The 20,780-nt window shown below is 40.3% G+C and overlaps 1 protein-coding gene across 6 annotated transcripts in view; it reads right to left on the bottom strand.

Moving 5' to 3' along the window:
• The window catches only part of sema6dl (sema domain, transmembrane domain (TM), and cytoplasmic domain, (semaphorin) 6D, like), a 476,052-nt gene that overhangs the window by 431,213 nt on the left and 24,059 nt on the right, over window positions 1–20,780 (bottom strand). For all 6 annotated transcript variants that reach the window (XM_039770332.1, XM_039770338.1, XM_039770333.1 and 3 more), the window contains exon 2: window positions 16,128–16,347. The gene's annotated coding sequence lies outside the window, so the exon portion shown is untranslated. The remainder of the gene's footprint in view (window positions 1–16,127; window positions 16,348–20,780) is intronic.

Below are 20,780 nucleotides of genomic sequence, written 5' to 3'. Positions count from 1 at the left end.
CTTGTTGCAGAATTTATTTTAAAGTCACCGTCTCGACTGGACTAATTCCTTTCATAATTTTAAACACCAGTCAGGTTCTCTGTTTGCTTAAATCTACCCATCTGTGTTTTTAGTGAACCCAGTTAACCCAGTATGTCTCTGGGAATGGGAGCCTAGTCTAACAGAATCAGTGCAAGGCAGAGACTCCACCTGGAAGGGATGCCGCCCATCCATCACAGAGCGCCACGTTGAAGGCGTGATTTAAAAATGCATTAACAGAAGAGGCCATATTTACACTGTCATCTACCGAGAGGAATGCACAATTTCAAATGAAATGTTGGGGTGTCAACCGGGTCACCTCGTTTAGTGAAACAATATATTCAACTAAAGTAACAGGGCAGAGCAAAAATGGTTTCTGCCATTGTCTAAACTGATACGGCTCTAAAGAGCGGTCAGGCTTCAGGCTGGAGCTCCATGCGGCAGGTTACTTGTACCCAGTGGAGACCGGGACTGTCTTGCTCTTGTAGTCCTTGGACAGAAATGGGCAGAGTCATCTGACCTTATTGGGTGTCTTCTGAAAACTGTAGGTGGGAAAAGAGATAAGACCATCAGCAGCAATGCCCCCTGGTGTCCTGGGGTGGTACTGCTTACCTCTGACAAGCCCCAGACATGATGATGTGTGACAACAAGCAGTGCCCAAGCGCTGGAAAGAGCGTTAACTTTTGTTATGGCCAGAACAGAGACATGCATTACATGGCACTGTTATGGTGTCCCACTGATATTATAATGTAACTTATGGGCCTACTGGTGGTCAGCCATTCACTCAAAGTCCAGGTGATCACCAAGGCTCTGTCCAATACAAATTGATGCCAGTTCTGTGCAGACAGATACACAGCAAACATCTGTGAGAGACCAGCAGAGCATGTCCTCTGTGACAGTGCATATAAGCAGCTTCATTTCCGCCAAGAGCAGGGCTGCTTTTAATGGAATTCAGTATCATTACAATAAAATAAACTGTCATCCGGCTCCACGCTAGCTTATGAAGCACCTGTCACATTTTGTTATTATTATTTTTTTATATAATATTACATAAACCCGTGCTTAGATGACTGCATGTGTTTAATTTGTTCATATGCTGTAACAATTCTGTTAAGGCTGTTTAAAAATTTACATTCCACCTCTAAAATTGTAGTACGTGTACCCTTACAAAAGTGAAATGCATAAAAAGTATTTTTTAAAGAAATACTGTATATTACTCCCTATATGAATATATTAAAAAAAGTTCTTAAAGTACTTCGAAGATAAATATATTACAATATTTTTCAGAAAACTCAACTGTATTGTAAATTATTGGTATTTTTATATATTGCAATATATTTTCCATAAATATATATATTTTAAATATATAAGACTATGAATAATATACTGTAGAACATATTTTAGAAAACTACTAGAATATATTTTAAATATAATGAAAATGCTAGTCACCATTTTTTGCCACTTATTTGGATCCGGGTCACAGGGGCAATGATGCCCTGGCACCCCTTTTCCCCGCCACCTCCTTCAACTCCTAAAGAGGATACCAAAATGTTGAATATCATTATTATTATCTTGTGTGTATGTCCAGGGTCTGGCCCAAGGTCTCGCCCTGGTTTAACAGGCCCGAAACACCTCAATCAGATCCTTAATCCTCAATCAGTACCTTAATCAGATGCCCGAGCCATCTCGACTGGCACCTTTCAATGCGAAGGAGCAGCGGCTTTGCTTTGAGTTGCTCTCAAATGTCTGTGCTCCTCACCCTGTCTCAAAGGCCGAGCCCAAACATCCTGCCACGTCTCTGCTGTGATCTAGTCCTCTCGGTCACGACACACAGCTTGTGAACACATGGTGACGGCAGGAATGTAGATCAATTAGTAGCACCTTGATGAATCGTGAAAAGGATCCTTAGACACTTATTTCAAGATACCTATCATTTTCGTATATTGCAGTATATTTAAAAAATATATACATCTGGCATGAACAAATCATTCTTTAGATATCCCCTAGGTGTTTCAGATACTGAGACATGTCCTGAACCAAACTGTACTTTGACACAAAAAGAAATGACAAGTCTGTTATTGACCAAGTCTTGCATCTGGACATATACTTGAGTATATTGCAAGTCTTAATACACACTATATTAAGGCAAATATATGTTTCAATGAATTTCAGATATATTATTATATGGTGTATTATCTTAAAAGACTACCCATCCCCTCCGGCTCCACCTGCGTATTAGTGAAACAGGACAGTGAGTAGGGCCCTGCCCAGCTCCCCACGCCTGACGTATAGTACAAATCTATCACTCCTGCAGGCGAACTATGATTCTTAGCCCGATTAGAAGTCGCAAAATCAACCAGAATGTTCAAGCCAATTAAAGAAAAAACAAAAACAAATTAAATCCGTTAAGTAGTTCTTTTGTTTGATAGCTAAACAGAGGTATGGAACAACTCGAGGCTGGCACATAAGTGAGGAGGGCCCTGTCCCCCACTCCTCGTATTTTTCATATATATAAAGAGATATGTCTGCAGATTGTTTTGGGCATATTTCATTTTCACAAGGATGAACATCACAAAAAATGTCATCATGTTTGTTTACTGTGTGAAGAACTAAAACTCTGTTAAAACTACTGCAACAACATAATAGATATCTACTTGAATGACATTCGGCTATATTACCAAGCTAAGCACATTCAGACCTGGCCAGTACTTGTATGGGAGACCATCTAGGAAAAGCTTGGGTTGCTGTTGGAAGAGGTGTTGGTGAGGCCAGCAGGGGGTGCTTACCCTGTGGTCTGTGTGCAGATCCTAAAGCCCCAGTGCAATGATAGGGAAACAGTGCCGTAAAAATGGTGCCGTCCTTCGGATGAGACGTAAAACCAAGGGCCTGACTCTCTGTGCTCATTAAAGATCCCTGGGCATCTTTGGTAAAGAGTCGGGTGTATCCCAATGTCCTGGTTAAACTGCCCATCATGGCCCCCTAATCATCCCCTGTCTCTAACTGGCTGCCTCTCGCCACTTCACCACCTAATAGCCCATGCGTGGTAAGCGGACTGGCGGCAAAATGGCTAATGTTGCATCATCCAGGTAGGTGATACACATTGGTGGTGGCTGAAGTGGCTCTCCACTGTCTACATAAAGTGCTTTGAGTATTGAGAAAACTGCTCTACAAACGTAAAGAATTATTATTATTATACTAGTAACAGATCAGCCAGAACAAACTCTGTATAAAGGCTGGTCCTTTAGAGAGCATAAGTTCTCTTGTGATAGACCACTTGGATCCACACATCAAACTATGACTGAAATAGAAGATGAAATGGTCTCTCTGCTCCACAAGGCTGGCAGCACCATAGTCAGTGTTCTGATTTCTCCAGTGCCTTTAATACCACCCAGCCTCCTCTCTTAAAGGATCAGCTCAGGGATTTGCAGATGGATGAGCCAATGGTGTCATGGAGAATGGACTCTCTGTCCAGAAGACCACAGTAATGGAAGGCTCAAGAAACTGTGACTCTGATTTAAATGAGAGCAACCCTGGAGCACCACTAGGAACAGTCCTGTCAACACTTACTGTTTATCCAGTACACTTCAGACTCTAAATATAACACCAGGTCAGGTCACTTGTAGAAATTCTCAGATGTTGACAAGGAGGATGAGAAAGTAGAGGAGTCAGATGGAGAACTTTGATAACTGTCTGCAACTCAGCATCAGCAAAAACCACAGAGTGAATTCTGAGGTGTGTATAAACATCTGATCTGCTCAAGGTCCGGTTAATGCCTCCAAATTAATCGGACGGCACTTCATCCTAAAATAGGATAAAGATCCCAAACTTACAAAGCTGAAAAATCTTTGAATGGTCGAGTCGATCACCTGATTTAAATTCAATTACCGTATACACTCACGTTGAAGTTCTCCCGCAGATACGTAAGTCGGGGCTTGATTTTTACCATATAATTTCTGGTATTTTATAATTTTGGTCGTATAAGTCGAATGCGGAAAACTGACGCTATTGGTCCAAGAGATTACGATATGCTAACGCCCACCTGAGAGAGTAACCATGGAGCGCACTGCCTTTTGTTTCTATGTATTATGCCTACATGACCACCGGTAATACCTGAACTATTCTAAAGTGATGTTTGTACTGTTTTGTGTTTTTTGTATCTCACACCCTCATACACCTTCATCATAAGAACATCCCTTATCAATGGAGTGTTCGATCAAAAGAGAATATGAAGCTGGTTTAAAATTAAAAGTCATTGAAGTTGCAAAAGAAATTTTTAACTGCACTGCTGCAACGAAATTCGATGGGTCTAAGAAACTGGTGCGATATTGGAAGAGGCAAAAAGATGTGAAAAAAAAAACTTAAGTGTCGCATTTTTGAACAGGCGTACAAGTCGGGTCTGACTTTATGATCGGTTTTTCGGGTTTCAAGAACAGACTTATGCATGAGTACATACAGTAAACACGCCTTTCATATGCTGAAGACAACATTTAAGGGGAAAAGTCCCTGAAACAAGCAGCAGCTGAAGATGTTGACTTTTCTTGAAGACTCTTTCGCTCCACTACCAGCCCGTTCACCTTGCCGATGTTGAGTTGCAGATGCTTCTCCCTGCACCGCAAGACAAAGTCGTTCACAACCTTCCTGTACTCTAATTCATCTCCATTATCAATGCAGCCTATGATGGAAGAGTCATCTGAAAATGTCTGAAGGTGGAAAGCACTGGAATTGTGCTTTGGAAGTCTATTGTGTAAACGGGTAAACAGGAAGGGAGACAGGACAGTTCCCGGAGGTGCTCCAGTATTACACATTACCTCCCTGCACATCACAAACTGCTGTATGTTGGTCAGGTAGTTCAGGATCCATGAAGTTGTGGGGGCATCAAGATGCAAAGCCTTGGGCTTTTTCCTCAGTTGATAAGGCAGAATGGAGTTAAAGGCACTGGAAAAATCAAAGAACATGATACTGACTGTGGTGCCAGCTTTGTCCAGGAGGGAGTTGGCTCTGTGGAGTTTGAAGATCAGAGCATCCTCCACACCTGGATGTGTCTGAAAGGCAAACTCCTGAAGATGCAGATGTTCTGAATGTAGGGTTCGGAGCCACTGTAGGACCAGCCTCTCAGAGATCTTCATAAAATACACCCATTTTATTATACATTGTCACACAAGTGCATTGGAGGACCTCCTCACAGACTCAATCAAGGTATGTCATAACCCGCCAGGCTGAGAGGGGGCGCCGTCACTAACATTCTCTTCTCCTTCTCTTCCCGCAGCTCAGAGAAACCACCCTTAGCCCCGCCCCTTTAGGCACTCACACTATAAAGAAGCCCGGCTGCCTGGAAGGAGTCATCACTCACTCACGAGAGTAAACCACAGGACGGAGCTCTCAAGAGTGACTCCACGGTTTACTACAAAGCCGAGAGCTTGTCTGTTGAATTTCCCAAGAGGCTTTTTTCTTTTCCACCTGCTGCCATTCATTTTTATTTTGACTTGTTTTCGACTCTGTTGGTGTCCCAAATTTTCGACGTGGTCTGCCTGTCATTCCATAGCTGGCCACAATATGCTACCTTTTCTTCCCTGTGTGTGTTCTTTAAAAGAACTCTAAAGGACGTTTTGGGAAGGGGGTAGGTGGTCACATTAACCACTGACCTTTCATCTGTCTTTTTTCTTGTTTTCCCCCCCCACCATCTTTCTCCTCATTGAACAAGAGGAAAAAAAAAATAAGGATCTGTTGTTGTACGTGACTCCCGATTTAGAGGTCGAGCAGGCTTGCCTCAGCCATTCCGAGAAAAATAACAAAGTCTGCTGTTTGGAATATCTTGATTGCTTAGTGAACTAACAACACGACAATGAAAAGGCAAGCTGAAGTAACCTTGGGCGATGTGTGCAAAATGGCAAAATGCAATCACCTGGGCTGCGCTAAACACTGTCAAACATTGAAGGCCTTTGTTCGTTTATCCGCTCTGAGCTGTGAGCAACACGTTTAAAAATGTTACCGATGTTCTGTGGTGTTGATCTCCTAAAATGTGACAAATCTTTATAAACTCTGGGATTAGAGATTTACTTGGTGCCATTTCTGTTGTACTGTTAATGTCGACTTGCCGGCTCCTCTTTTCCCAGCTGTTCACATTTACATTTACTCGTGTGGCAGGCACTGTCATTCAAAGGAGCAAACGAAAGGTTACCTGTCATTCCACATCCTTCTGTCTGGACAGATGGATGCCACCTCACCGGCCATCTCAATTGGGTTCATAAGATCAGGAGGGCTAAACTGACTTGACCTGCTTTGCTTTGAGATTTAATTGCACTTGAACAATTCTGTAAAGTCTGCAGTTGGTGGCAAGGTAGTGCCGTCTGTCATTTGTGACACTTGTCTTTCCGAGGTCAGGCTTATTCAGCTTATAGTGCATTCAGAATGTCTTCTGACTGTGTTGGTGATTTCATTTTAAATAACCCATCGTGGCAAAATGGCCACATGTTTTCAGAATGGTTTACAAATTCATGAAAAATTCAAAAGTGAAATATTCAGACCCTTTGCTGTAGCCCTCAAAACTATACCGTTTGCCTTAATTTTCCTTGAGACGTGTCCAGAACGTGATTGCAGTCCACCTGTGGTCAACTAACTTAATTAATTGGACATTGTTTAGAAAGGTATCCATGTACCCACAAATCACACTGCATGTCAGAACCAAAATCAAGTCATGACGTCCAAGACACTCTGTGTAGACCACCGTGATCAAGATCAGGGCAAGGGGATACAACCGTTTCTAAGGGTTGGAGTCTTCTCCAGAGACCAGTGGCGTTGATAATTGTGAAATGGAAGAAGTTTGGAACCACCAGGACTCATCCTGGAGTTGGCCATCTGGCCAACCAACCAAGAAGGGCCTCAGTCAGGGAGGTGACCAAGAACCCAATGGCCACTGCAGCAGAACTTCAGAAGTCCTCTGCTGAGATGGGAGAATGTACATGAAGGATGACCACTCCATTAATCACGGATAACTCCTGCTTGGAGTTTGTCAAATGGCATTTAAAGGGCATGAAGAAACTGATTCTCTTCTCTGATGAGACAAAAATTGAACTCTTTGTGCAGAACTCCAAGCACTATGTCTGGTGAAGACCAGGCACTGCTCATTACCTACCCAATGATCAAGCATTGTGGTGGCAGCTTCATGCTATAGCGGTGCTTCAGGGATTGTCAGGGATGCCAGGGGCGATGACCCACCCGGGACGCCTTGGAGGACCGGAAGAGGGCATGCGCCCGCCTTGGACCGCATGGGGGCTGCCACCCTGGTTGCTTTGGGTGCCACGGGTAAAGGGCTTGGAAGCCCAACCCTGTAGGGGCCCGTGGTCACCGCCAGGGGGTGCCCCAATGCCTTGGGAACCCTGGACCTCAGCACTTCCGCCACACCAGGAAGTGCTGGGGGGAAGAGGTGCTTCTTAGCAGCAAGGACAGGGAGACTGGTCAAAATGGAATAAATGCAGAAAAGTCCTGCCACCTCAAACTGGGGCGAGAGTTCACCTTTCAGCATGACAGTCCACCCAAGACAACTAGAGGGGCTTCATGACAAGTCTTGAGTGTCACTGAGTGGCCCAGCCAAAATCCAGACTGAAATCGCATCTGCAGAGAGACCTGAAGATGGCAGTTCACAGATGCTTCCCCATCTCATGCTCTGCCAGGAAGACCGGGATAAAATGTCTGAATCCAATGTTTACAATTGGGGTATTCAGAGCTCTAGGATTTCTATTACAAGTTTAAATACTTGACTTCCAGAAAAAAAACTAAAGCTGTGAAATTGTAATTTGTGTTATTTTTATGTAATTTTTTTATTTATTACGGTTTCCACCATTTTGTTGTTTCGTCAATAGGATGTGATTCCCAGTTGCTGTATGGGTGGCATTGACTGGGAGGCTGTGACATTTGATGCCGCAACGTGATGGGTTTTTAAAAAATGTCATTTTCTCATACGATATCATGGATAACAGAGATATTTAGTTTGTGAATCGCTCTTTAAAATCTGAGTTTTAATCTTTTCTGTTTTCCATTTCAATTGTAATTATTTCTTTTGATACTGTAATAGCAGTTAACACTGGATGACATATTCTTTTCATGATCGTCGTCCAAGACTGTATGCTTCCTCAGTGTACTGCATGACATCGTTCCTGATCTGGTGCCCCCTTGCACACATCCACCAGGCACACTGTGCTTAACACGTACCACCCAAACTCTGTTCTTTGGTCACATCTCCTTTCCGGGTCATTGTCTTTCTTATTGCCAGTTTGTTAGCATCTGTTAGACTGGTGTTTGGCATCCTGTGGAAGACTGGTCTTTGGTACCTTTGGGAATATGAATGGCCTGAAGAATAGCACTTTGGGTAAGAATGAATACTTTAGGACTGCCTTTGAAATATTTATTGATTTTTCAATTCAGTTCATTTTTATAGAACCACTTTTTATTGGGTAAGCACTGCATATTGCACAGATTAGAAGATAAAATGTTACAAATGCATTTGTTATCCATTTATTCTCTAAACCTGCTGTATGCATTATAGGTTCACACTGACCCATTCTGACTGGCAGTACACTCATCCACACTGGGAACTGCTAAATTCATGGTGTAATTCATCCCAGAAATCTTTCAAATCCAAGCATTAGGAGAAAAACACAAACAGAAATGAGCAGACTGGAGAGTGAATTGTGGACCAGGGAGATGAGAGACAGCAGGGCTAACCAGGGCACCACCATACCAGGCCCATCTCAATACTCAAATACTAGTCTCTATATATAATCTTCATTTGGGTCTTGATCTTTGTTTGTCCGCGAATGAATTAGAAGAAGCACTAGATGGCAGTAGAGAGACAGCTAAAACATAGGCATTGCATTAAAAATCTCCTCCAGGCCTATACTACTGAAGACTGTAGTACGCCAGTCACACCTCAAAACACAGACATTCAAACTAAACAAATTGTTGTGCTTTAAATTAACTAAAGAGATCTTCGTTTAGATCTTGATCTTTGTTTGTCTGCGAATTCCACGCATGCGTAGACCACCTTCCAGTTTAGTACTTGGTTGTTACTCACGGATGTCAACTATGTGCCGGTATAACGAAAGGGGTGGTGGACAGTGTTACGCTGGTTAGCTCCTGAGGCCCGGTTAGAGAATGAGATTACTGAAGATAAAAGGTACGTGCCTACGTAACATATGAGTGTTACGTAGGGCCCAGTTCACGACTGGCAGCCGCGTTTAAACTAACAAAAAGTTGGCATTTTTCTTTTATGACTCGTGTCATGCAGGTACATCAGAGGACCACCTTGCAGTTGGGGTATGAAATAACCTGCCGAAACAAGAGGGGACACTGAAGCTAACCCTATCATCTTCTTTTCCCAAAGTGCAGAGAAGATGCTGGTGAAGGCATTTAACCCCACCTATACTGGTACAGCTTCCATAAAACGCCCTGGTGACCCAGGAGGAGGTATCATTGCTGGCCAGAGCAACCTGCTAGAGGTTACTACTTACTTTGAATTTTCCGGCTGAAGGGAAAAAGAAAGAAATAAAGAAAGAAAGACAGACAGACATAAATAAAAGACACTATATGATAAGACTATATAATAGATAGATAGATAGATAGATAGATAGATAGATAGATAGATAGATAGATAGATAGATAGATAGATAGATAGATAGATAGATAGATAGATAGATAGATAGATAGATAGATATTAATTTTAGTATAGTCGGCAGGATAAGTTAGATAAATAGATAGGCTCAAGTATAGTACCACATAAAAGATGCCATGTTTCCTAACACTTGATTCATTGTTTTCATGAAATCCTTATGTTTCATTCAGCTCAGCTACAGCCTGAATTGAGCTTTAAGTATTTCATGCATTACAATCTGTAATATTTTATTATCGTGCTAAGCCTTTTAAAGCACCTCAATTTTGATGAAATGTGTTCTTTCTAAATCTCTTCATCAGTTTCACATACATGCCACTCTGAGTGTAACAAGCCTTTTCAGACATTGATGGGCAGATTCAGTAATAGGTAGTTCCATTTTTCCTTTTTTTTAATGTACATAATAAGTGAGAAAGCAGGGCTCGCGTAAAGTCATCAGGGTTCCCATTATGCACAAAGGTGGAAGACAACTTTAAAGTCGTGTTGATGTCTGAAAGTTTACCAAAGAGGTTTGCAGCACCTTCTCTCACTTTTCTAACCGTCTGCAGTTCATTGTAACTGATTATTAATTGTCTGCCCTGACCTCTGGGGTTAATCTGAAATGCCCTGCATGCTACTGTAGAACAGCAGAACCATGCAACTGATTGTCTGATTCAGCAATAATACTCAAAAAATGTGAATGTCAATGACAGTAGGCTTTGTGCCCTAGGATCCAAGTTACCCAAACTATTCTCTAACATTTTTGTACCATATATACTCACGTAAAAGTCGGGTCTTGAAACCCGAAAAATCAATAATAAAATCAGACCCAGACTTGTATGCTCGTTCAAAAATGCGACCCTTAATTTTTTTTTTTTTTTTACATCTTCTTGCCTCCTCCAATCTCGCACCAGTTTCTCAGACACATTGGATTTTGTTGCAGCAGCACAGTTACCAATTTCTTTCACTACTTCAACGATGTTTAATTTAAAACCAGCTTCATATTTTCTCCTGATCGAATGCTCCATCATAGACAAGGGATGCTCTTACCATAAGGGTGAATGAGGGTGTGAGATACAAAAAACACAAAACAGTGCAAACGTCACTTCGGAATAGTTCGGGTATTACCGTGTGGTCACGTAGACCCATCGAATTTCGTTGCAGCAGTGCAGTTAAAAATTTCTTTTGCAACTTCAATGACTTAATTTTAAACCAGCTTCATATTTTCTTTTGAAGACTCCATTGATAAGGGATGTTCTTATGATGAAGGTGTATGAGGGTGTGAGATAAAAGAAACACAAAACAGTGCAAAAGTCACTTCAGAATAGTTCGGGTATTACCGTGGGGTCACGTAGGCACAATAGAGAGACAGAGAGAGAGAGAGGTTAGGAGCACACACTGATACAGCGCATTGCCGCACCCACATAGAAAAAAAAAGGCTGTGTGCTCCATGGTTACTCTCTCAGGTGGGCGTTAGCATATCAATCTCTTGGACCAATAGCGTGAGTTTTCTGTATTCAACTTATACGACCGACATTATAAAATATCAGAAATTATACTGTAAAATCAAGTCCCGACTTATCCACGGGAGAACTAATACGTGAGTATAAACCGTAATTATTTAATGCTCTGATGCTGAACTTTCTGATCATAAAATCGGTCATTATGAGAGCAATTGATGAGAAGAATTCATAATTAATTGCAGAATTACGGTATTTGAGGGTTCTTCTAGAGTGCCTCTTTCTCTTGCATGATTTGGCTCAAAAACTAATCAGCACATCGTCATCTCATAACAGGCTGAAGTTTTCGAGTTTGATATTTTTCCATTTAGCCATTTTAGCTCTTGACTGTCCTCAAGAAACTGTGACACACACACACACACACACACACAGAGACACACACCCATCATCGAGATATCAATGTTTTCGGTATCAGGGGACCCTAAACGTCGAGATCTGTTGAAAACCGGAGATCGAAATTTTCAACGAGTCTAAAGCTTGTGCTCCTCCCTCACAGAAGACAGTTTACTTAGATGCTCAGAATAACTGCATTAGAGGTCCAAATGTTACAAGAATGAATTTATATAATGTAATGTAATAAAACCCATGCACAACAAAATTAGACAGATATAAACAAAAGACCTGTGTGTGTATGGAGAAGTCTGCTCTGTTCACACTCAATCACATACACTAGATGGCGCATGTGTGCACTTTTAAACTTTTTCTGACCTTGCATGCACCTCAATTCCCACTACAAAAGACCCGTGTGCAGCAAACGCCGCCGTACAACAACATCGTTGTCCTAATGACACAGATGAAGAGACACAACTTCAAAATGAAGCAAACGCCACAGCTCACAACAACATGCAAGTGAAATACCTCTGTAATGGAGGGCAAGGCTTAAAGTTTTCATTAAAAACATTGTCTAATCTGGAGGTATTTTCTAGAGACAAAGATTATTAGGACTCATATGCTAGTGATACAGCTAGGATATGGTATCACCAGCGTCTGAAGCAAGCAGAGGTGGGTCCATGTTCTCTACACTGGGTCATTCTTAAGAGTCAGCTCTCCAAGTTCACGAACAGAGAAAACCGGCAATGGAGTCGTCGGGTTGTTTTTTTTGTCCCAAAGACAATTTACAATAATATACATCAAATACAACCACTGACAAGGCCAGATTAAGACTCCCACAGGCCCCTGGGTGATTTAGCTCCTTAAACAGAGCGTAGATCTTACGTTTAACAAGGTATTGGATTTCATTATTGTTTGGAGAGACAAGAGGAAACTGGACCTGACAACGATAGGAAAAAAGAAGGTCAAGGCCCATATGGACAACTGCATGAGAGGAGAAGATCTTCAAAGTGTCAAGTGTGAGAAACAGATACCTTATTGGTACTCAACTGGCTTTTATGTTAAGTACACCCCAAATCCCAGTGTCCCCTAAAACAGAGTAAAGACAATTGTGGCCTGCTGGTCTTGGAGGCAGAGTTCCAAAGAAAAAAGAGCATACGTGAAACAAGCAAATAAAAAGAAAAGGTTAAAATGGGCCAAAGAGCACAGACATTGGATGGAAGATAACTGGAAATTGCATAATATGGTCTGCATCCCAGAGTCACTGGGTTTTGGTGTGTATTTAAGTAAGAAGCCAGCTGAGGACCTGTAAGGCGTTTGTTTCTCACACTACACCCTCTGATGTCCTCCTCCTCTTTTGCAGTTGTCTGTCTAGACCTTGCCCTTCTTTGTCTATTCTGGTGAGATTCACTTTGCAGTCTTCTCTTAAGACAGTAATAGATACCTTTGCATGAAATCTTCAGTTTCATGGCAATCTGTTACAATGAATAACCTTCATTTTTCAAAAAGTGACAACAGACTGTCATGTTTCTTGTGAAAGCTGTTTAATTGTGGCCATTTTTGTACCCAGAACTAAACTTTAGAAATGCAGTAATGCAGTTATGTAGGTTTCCCTAATAGGCAATTAGTATTAACACGACTAATTAAGGATAAGCTAAGGGAGTCAAACACTAGGACACTGAAGGAATGGCAAATAAAAATGGGGCACAGCAGCCATACGTGAATAATAAATTAAAACTCAGTCATTTCAAGTAGTAACAGCCATTAGTGACACTAGGAATGCCTTGGCTGTATTTTTAAATCAAATTAATGGTATCTTGATAATAAAAGGCATCAATTTCGATCACAAATATGAACATCTAGATTTGGCAAGTTCTGGGTGACCCCAAACATTTAAATGGTAGAGTACCCCAGCACATGCAGGTAAGAGTGTCACTGTGACAATGATGACCGTAGAAATCCCATTATATCAATACACCATTAGTACAGTAACTGAAAGATGATGTTTCTTACACCTCTTTCATTTTGCCTCCCAAACTATGACTACATTTAATAATAATTCTTTGCATTTATATAGCAATTTTCTCACTACTCAAAGCGCTCAGCAATTGCAGGTTAAGGGCCTTGCTGACGGGCCCAACAGAGTAGAGTCCCTTTTGGCATTTACGGGATTCAAACCGGCAACCTTCCGATTGCAAGTGCAGATCGCCAGCCTCAGACCCACCACTGGAAGCCACTGTCAAATATTAACAACATTAGAAGAATCTGGATGAGAGCAGGCCATTCAGGGCATCAAAGCTTGCCAGTCCTGTCCACTTAATTATTCTAAAATAACATCAAGTCGAGTTTTGAAGGACATCACACTACTTGGTTGCTTATTCCAAGTGTTGTCTGTGGTACTCTGTGTGAATTAACCTTCCTAATGTTTGTGTGAAGTTTCCCCTTAACAAGTTTCCAACTGTGTCCCCGTGTCCTTGATGAACTCATTTTAAAGTCACCGTCTCGATCCACTGGACAGATTCCCTTCCTAATTTTAAAGACTTCAGTCAGGTCTCCTCTTCATCTCCTGTAAAGGCTCAGCTCTTTTAATCTTTCCTCATAACTCAGCCTCGTCATTCTCCTCTGGACCTTTTCTACTGCTGTTATGTCCTTTTTGTAGCCTTGAGACCAAAACTGCACTCAGTACTCCAGATGAGGCCTCACCAGTGTGTTATAAAGCGTGAGCAGAACCTCCTGTGACTTGTACTCCACATATCAAGGCGCTATATAAACTGAAACTCTGTTTGCCTTCTTAATGGCTTTGAATACTGTCATGAAGTCGATAGTTTAGAGTTCACTACAACTTCTAAATTCTTCTCATAAGGTGTAGTTTCGATTTTCAGAGTGTTAGTTCCAGCCTCACATTTTTACTTCCTACGTGCAGTTCTTTATGTATACTTCCACTAGCTATCCCTTGCCGCTTCGCCCGCGTATTAGTGAAACAGGACAGTGAGGAGAGCCCGGCTCAGCTCTCTACTCCTGACATCGCTCTTCCCCTCCCCTCAGCCCGCAGCCTTTGTCTTGGATTAGTGTGAATATATCACTCCTGTAAGCGAACTATGATTCTTACCGCAATGAGAGAAGTCGCAAAATCAACCGAAATGTTCAAGCAAATTCTAGAAAAAAACCTGATCTAAATCCGCTAAGTAGTTCTCTCATGAAAAGTGGACAGAGATACAAACGGGTCTAAAAAGCTATAAGAATTTTTAAAACCGTTTCTTAGCGAACACCAAAAAAAGATCTAAATCCGTTAAATAGTTCTCTCATTCACTAACTAAGCGGAGTTAAAGTTATGCCCCCAAGCAGACATGTCAGTGATGAGGGCCTTGCCCCCTCCCCGCAGCCTGATGAGTCTCTCTCAGATTCGTGCTAATATATCGGTACCGCAAGCCAAATATGATAGCACAATGAGAAAGTCGCAAAATCGATGGAATGTTCAAACAAAGTCTAGAAAAAAACCTGATCTAAATCCGTTAAGTAGTTCTCTCGTGAAAAGCGCTTGAACCACAAAATTTTTAAAACTGTTTCTTAGCGAGCACCTATGAGCCAAGAGTAACCTACATTCCAAATTTCATGTCCCAAGTCCTCATGGTTCGAGAGATTTCGTGATGAGTGAGTCAGTGGTATTTGGCTTTTATATATATATATATATATATATATATATATAGAAGATTACATTTCAACTGCCGCAAATCGGCCCAAGTCTGTATATTGCCCAAGTCCCTGTGTGATGATTTAACAGATTCTCAATTATCTGCCAGTCCACCTGTTTTGGTATCATCTGCAAACTTCACCGGCTTGTTACTTGTATTCCTAGCTAAATCATTTATATATATTAAAAAGTAGCAGCAGCCCAGCACTGCCCCCTGCTGGACACCACTCTTAACCAATTCTGATGCGGTTCCTCACACCATCACCTTCTGCCTCCCGTGTCTGAGCCAGTTCTGTACCCATCAACACAACACACCTTGAACTGCCACTTCTTTTAGTTTGATGCCCGCCCTCTCATGTGGCACCTCATCAAATGCTTCCTGAATGCCAGCACAATAAAACAATGTGAGGAATGACTTTTGTTATGGTGTCTGCGTCTTATTACCCTCTAATGGATGGATGGATGTGTGATCTTCAACAATCAAGCAACTGCCTACTGATAAATCAATCATAGATGTCAAATTATTACAGCCAAATTAAATGGATGGATAAAGACCAAAATAATATCTAAGAATCAGAAAGTAGATGGTTGGATGAATGGATGGTTGGATGGGGTGGCAGAGAAAAACTCCATAGCCCATCAAGTTCAGTGTGTGACTTTAATGCATCGACTACAACCTGGCAACTGACAACATCACGTACAATACAGAGACCATCCAATAACTGTGAGATAAACAAATATGCAAACATGAACAAATATAATAGAAAATCAAAACTGAATTGAAAATGACAGATGATGGCAGCCAAACACACATAAACATATGAATGCACACTGAAAATCTGGAAGAAGTGCCACTGGAATCAATCCAACGTCCATATTATAAGTCAACACTGGAATAGATGTGACTGATTTAAACAGGACTTACTGGGCCAGAAAGAAGGGAGCCAGCAAGCTGGCAAATCCACAGCCGATGTGCTGGAGTAGAAAACAATCAATGGATTTCCAGCCAAAGTAAATGATCCAAGAATCCAGGAGCAATCACAACAGCAATCGAGGAACATCGGAGGAGTTTAACGACAAAGCCGACTCTTCATTGGGGCTAAATAATTTGCTTCTCTTGATTAGTAAAACACCAGACAGTGTTCCTGTAATGAAAAAAAAATTATGCAGAGTGAATTAATAAATGGAACGCTGTCCGCAGGACCTCAGCCACATATAACAGACAGTCAACAGAGAATCGGGGGCCACTGTGCTGACTGGGTGATATTAGACAAAGGTGAATAAGATCAGGAGATGAGCGAAACCCAAAGGTCAAAAACATACCAAGAGATCAAGAAATCCCACAGGCCATCAAATAAACAAAGCAGGCCAAGTGCGGACCCCGGGCTCCGGTGACTTCGTTTATAGGGCCCAGTAGTTAGAGGCGGATGGGTGGTGCCTGAGCAAAAACACAACGGAGTGATTTATAGTTTGACTGTTCAAATTCTTTTTGCTAAACATCCAAATCTGATAAGAGAATGTTCAGAAATCAACCCTGAATGTGCCCTGCATGCACAAAATGAATAAAAACGAATGAGACAGACCTTCACTTTTTGCACATTTTGTTATGTTGCAGCCTTGTGCTAAATTCATTAAAATTTGTTTTTTTTCCCCTCATCAAGAGACCCTCAATACCCTGGAATGATAAAGTGAAAACAGAATTTTACACATTTTTGCAACTTTATTAAAAAAAAATTGGGAAAGGTCTCCTTGGGACTTTCTTACATACTCAGATAAGAGTATAGATATTTGAGAAGTAAACCACAAGACAATAATTATATCTTTATAGTATGTACATTAAAGAACCATCAACAACAAATCAAATCAAATGAGTAATATTTTGAACAATTAAATAATTATAAAAGTAAAGTTGAATAATTCAGACTCTGCAGCTGTATGAATAAATGAGTACCACTTCTGGTTAGCAGGAATAGCTCAAAAGTTGATAGAAATCCACGCTTTGTACCCATGGGCGCCGGCAGGGGGGTGCAAGTAGGTGCACGTGCACCCCCCTAGCTTTTGAAAAAAAAGGAAATGGAGAAAAAAAATAAATCTTTCAATAATAAGAAAAAACGCGAAAAAATAGTTTTTATTTTAAATTTTTAAATTACAATTAGACGTTTACATTTTACAACTATACATAAACAATCATTCACTTTGTTTCTAAAAGAGCATCTCAAGCCTTCTTTTTTGTTGTCCAAACTTGTCTACAACTTTGTCGATAAATTTTGGACAATTATTTATTCTTTTTTTGTGTACACTAAGCATACATAATCCACTTAATCTATCGTCACTCATTGTAGATCGGTTCCAAGTTTTGACGCCGTAATGTGCTAAAAGATCTTTCAATACTGCAGGTTGTTGCAGGAAGTGTCATGCCAATCTTGAGTGCCTCGGAAACAGCCGGATAAAACTTCGTAGCCTCTTCAATTAAACTCATGCAATCGGTAATTTCGTTTGCAATGTTTTTATTTTTCCACATCTCATACCATGTGGTAGCATCAGATATAAAGTTTGGAAGAATATCACCATACAGACTGTTAATGTCTTCCAGAACTATTAAAAACGATGATTTATCCAATTTACTCATTTCTTTTGGGTGAAGTTGTAAAAGTGAAAATGCTTTCTCTTGTGTAAAAGAATACCGAATTTGTAGAGAAGATATTATAGAATCCAAATAAGGGATGAAAATGGACCTCCTAAAATATTCTTCTGCGTTTTCAGAAAGTAAATTCGATCTGTGAACTTGCCTTTTATTTAACCGTGGCTGTTTTAATTCAATGTCTAATTCTTCACAAATCGATTGTGCTTTTTTGAAAATCAATGAAAACTCTTCAGAAACATTGTCTCAATGGGATTGCAGCACATCTATTAATTGAATTATATGAGCAGTTACATCTTTAATGTTCATATTTACTTGCTGCAACTGATTGCACACAGGTTCGAGTTTAGCGAATAAGTAGCAATTACTAAAAGCGTCAAAATGTAAGTTGGAGTTGTAATAGCAGTGAACAGCAAATGAGCCTTAACCTTTGTGTTTTTGTTCGCACTGTCCTCTGTAAGCTTTTCTAGCGCTTGGACAATTACCAAAAAGTTCTCAGAAAATATTCTGATACTTTTATACTTTGCCGACCAACGTGTTTCACAAAACAGAGGAATATTAGGAATCAAAGATCGTGTAAAGTGCTCTCTCTAAAAAAGTTGATTACTTCTTTAGTTGTGCCACTGGCATTTTGAACTTCTTTGACATTGTTCAATTCATTAATGACGAGATTCAATATATGACTGGCACAATGAAAATACTAAGCCTTAGGGTGCTTGTCTCTGATAAGCTTCTGAACACCACCTTCTTTACCTGCCATCGTAGAACAACCGTCATAACCTTGACCGACAAGTCGCGACAAATCTAAATTACAATCATTCAGAAACTGAAGGATTGCTTCTGAGATTGATACTGCATCCAATTTGGTCAACAGAGTATAACCCAGAAATTCTTCGCACACTGTCAACTGCCCGTGCCTTCATCGCAACGCAAAAATCGCACACCAATGGATAGTTGTTTTGTTCCACTAATATCTGCAGTCTCATCAGCCAACACAGAAAAACGGATGCTTTTTTAACCTCGCAGATTATCTGTTCTTTGAGAATATCTGCACAGGTTTGGATCAGCTCATTTTGAATCTGATGGGATATGTATAACGCATTTTTTGGTCCAGATTCCAAATGATTTTTTAAAACTTGATCACCTGATTGAATTCGAAATGCAACATATCTGTAAAGACAGAACCTTGATCACTTTTTCCCCGAAGAGGAAGCTCATGCTGAGCAATAAATAAAACTGTTGAAGTAATTGACCGAAGCTTGTCTCTATTTTCTTCAATTTTTCTGTGGTATGTTGAATCCAGAATTTCACGAATACTGAGTTGTTGTTTTTTCATTATTTTCTGAAACTGGATGGAAGAAGCTATTGCATTGATGTGCCATTGGGAATTGGCGTGAGATTGTGCAACTTCATGAAATTTGTGAAATTTAAGACACGGGAAAGGATAAATTGTTGCAGACCACGTTGAACTGGAGGTCGAAATAAGACGCAAACTCGACAAAAGGTCCTCTTGCACTGGCTGAATATGCTAACCACGGATATGTCTTGAGCCATTCCAATCTGAAGAGACGTTTAGCTTCAGGGTTTGCATCTTTCTTGAAATCATACGTTTGACTAGGAGTCCAACATTCCTGCAGCAGCTTCAGACGAAGTTCGTCATCAATATGACAGTTGGTGTTTGTGTACAACCCGATATCGACGCGATTGGGATTGACATCCAACGAAGTTTCATCAGTGGTACTTTCTGATCCAATGCTAGTTTGATCGTGGCTTGTGCTGGTACTCGGGATAGGATCTGCAGTTGTACGTAAACCATCATCTAAATCATCGATCTTGCGCTTCTTGGTTGAAATTAAAAAACGTCTTATGTCATTCATAATAATATAGAACGGCGTACTTTTTTCTCTTAAAATAAATTTTCTTAAACTTTCTGAAAAATAGAAGTTTGTTCACAGTAACGTCATATAATATTTTAGTTCCCTTATGAACATACCTTTATATTTATACCATGAGAAAAACCATACGGTTTAGAATATACTTTCGTTCGTTTGTTTATTTTGACACTCTTGTTTAACACTCACATTAACCACTTAAGGCATGCCGTCGTGTGTGAGACGACCGGCTTATAATGTCCGATTTTCACGTGGTCGTATGACACGGTGGTTGCTCTTATAATATAAGAGCATACATATTATGTAACCAATCAACTGCATTTGCTTAAGACAACTGGGCGTGTCTTAAGCAAAAGGTAGTATCTAATTATAATTTGAAGCTTTGATAGTGGTATATTTTTGTCATTTGCATTCATTATTTTGTAATTATTACGTAAATAATAATATTTTGCATTCAGAGCGTGCTATTATTTGTGTATTGTTATTATATGTATAGGTGTATAGCTACAAAATGTATTTTCAAAATAATTATGCAAATGCGAAAAAAAATGTAAACTTTTTTAAAAATTTATAATTCCCCCAACCCCTTCTTTCTACGCCACTAATACTTTAAAACCCGAAAAATAATTATATCTATTTTACCAACATACAAGTATATAGTGTACAGCTAGATCTCTTTTACGCGGTGTATAGTTCGATTTATGGGAGAACAGTACGCTTTAGAGAAAAATATTTATCATAAAAGTTGTAGAACTTATCAATGTCTACAATTTTCATTTGAAATATTTTTCTCTAAAGTGTACTGTTCTCCCAGAAATCGGAACTATTAACCGCGTAAAAAGAGGTCTAGCTGTATGTAAGTGCTTACAAAATTACATTAAAAACTTAAGGAAAAAAGCACTACCTATGCCACTGAATACATCAATAACATTTTTAACTATATTCCAGTGATCATATGATGATAAAAAAAAGTCGATGATTTTTTGTCAGAAAATTAAAAATTAGGTCATGCCTTAAGTGGTTAATCTATCTATGCAAAAACTGA

The sequence above is a fragment of the Polypterus senegalus genome, chromosome 12, assembly GCF_016835505.1.
Source record: "Polypterus senegalus isolate Bchr_013 chromosome 12, ASM1683550v1, whole genome shotgun sequence".
NCBI lineage: Eukaryota > Metazoa > Chordata > Cladistia > Polypteriformes > Polypteridae > Polypterus > Polypterus senegalus.
The sequence above is the reverse complement of the archived record's forward strand: the minus strand, read 5'-3'. Positions and strand labels throughout refer to the sequence as shown.